General features: G+C 37.1%; 1 pseudogene; it reads right to left on the minus strand.

Annotated features, from left to right (window-relative positions):
• Positions 1-486: 486 nt before the first annotated feature.
• On the minus strand, positions 487-906 carry LOC149564515 (auxin-responsive protein SAUR50 pseudogene; annotated as a pseudogene).
• Positions 907-1,962: the final 1,056 nt, after the last annotated feature.

Raw genomic sequence — 1,962 nt, forward strand, 5'->3', positions numbered from 1 at the left:
TTTAGTATCAAAATGTCAACTTCCGATTTTGATTGTATGTTGCAACATAATTTATGTTATAAGTACTCCAATTTATTCCAATGTTCACATATGGATGATTAATTTGTTTAACCTAATAGCTAAGGGAAATGCACGAAGAAGCTTTATTGTTAATCCAATTTTCTTTCAGAGCGGTCACCCAGAGTGTATCACCCAGAGTGTATAAGGTTGCTGATATAATGAACTAAAACAAATCGTGGATTAAGAGTTAAATATCCCTTAATATACAAAATCAGAATTCTAATATTTCTCAAATCTTTGGTACATGTATTTCATGGACTGCAACAAGGAAGTTCCTCTGCAACAACGAAGTTCCTTGTATCATTGAAGTACCATCAGCAAACAAACTAATAAAAGCCTACACTAAGCTGAACAAATGAAGAGTTCCATCTGAAATGTAGGATTCATTGATATGTACATAGGAGCATTCATAAAGTCCAGCAATAATCAGGATAGCAGAAGTCTCTTAAACTCCATTTCACAAGCAGTAGGAGAGTTTTCATTTTTATGCAGCAGCAGAAGAAGACCCTGAATGACTTTTGGATCACAAGGCAGGGTAAGTCCCCCCTTCTGATCAAACCCAAATTCTTCCTCAGCCTTATCCAGCAACACTCTAAACAGGGGATGATTCAAGTAAGATGCCTTTACAACAAACCTTCTCCTTTCACTCCCTACAACTGCATACACTGCCAAGTGCTCATCCGGAACATCAAAAGGAACCTCCCATTCTTCCTCTGGAAGATCACAATTGGAATCATATAGGCTCTTCAAAGGCCTTGTGAGAGCAAGATCACATTTTTGCAGTTTCTTCAATAGAATGAACCTTATTTGACATGGGATGCTCCAAATTGCATTCACTATCCTCATTTCTCAATCAAACCAAACATCCCAAGGTGGTATCTAAGCATACATGCCCATGTAAGCAATGCGAGTGTAAATTTATAAGAGGAGAATCATCAAATCCTAGATAGCGTAATAGCTGAAATTAGAGTAATGTTTGGTTTTGGGGAATTGAGAATGTGGGGTTGGTAAGAGACAAAAGTGGACTAAAACGCTGATTTGAGAATGGTACAAAGCATGGAGGCCATTGTTGTTGCAGACTGAGAAAGAAGGCAGTGTTTAGAGGGGAATATAGGGAGGCCAGGTAGATGTTCAAATGATGCAGCCTATTGACTTGTAGGTTGACAAGATGAGTGCAATTATTAGGAAGATGATTCCCATGACCGGATATTGGGAGCAATTGCTTGTTATGGGTACTTCTGAGTGGGATGCCTCACATCTGAAGATAGATCAAGCTTTATCAGTACTTGCAGGGCTGGATGGATGGCACGGGCAGGAACACCATGAATTTGCTGTATGATTTTGAGACAATCTCTGATCATTTTTTATATCTTTCTATCAACTCCTGCTCTGCCAATAAAGGTAATTGATGGAAATTGTAACTCAAAGGTATGTAAGGCAATCTCTCTATATGTATATACCCATTTATTTGTAAATCCAATGTTTGAGGGAAACAACTGAAATGTTCATGCTGTATTAACTTGAAAGCCTTTTCTGAGGCGCACATGCAGTTTCTGATTTGGTCAAATGATATTCATTAATGCGAAACCTATATAGAGGTTTTCTCAATGAATGGCACATTATGTCTTCTTCTTCCTCTAAATCATTTATAACAACCAAATATTTACTTACATGCGGAATATACTCTAGGCTTATCTTTCTATTCACTTTTAAGAAAATGTTCTATTATGTTAATCATGGTTCATGTAATATGTGGTTGAAAGGGCTGGGATTGGCTCTCTTATAGTAGTCAAAAGGTTAAATGAAAGAATTCAGTCTTATATAGTATTAGATGACGTGTTACACCAATATCATTAGATACATAATAGTTCATGTAATATGTGGTTGAAAGGGCTGGGATTG

The sequence above is a fragment of the Cupressus sempervirens genome, chromosome 3 (assembly GCF_028749045.1).
Source record: "Cupressus sempervirens isolate cs-2001-9-10 chromosome 3, ASM2874904v1, whole genome shotgun sequence".
NCBI lineage: Eukaryota > Viridiplantae > Streptophyta > Pinopsida > Cupressales > Cupressaceae > Cupressus > Cupressus sempervirens.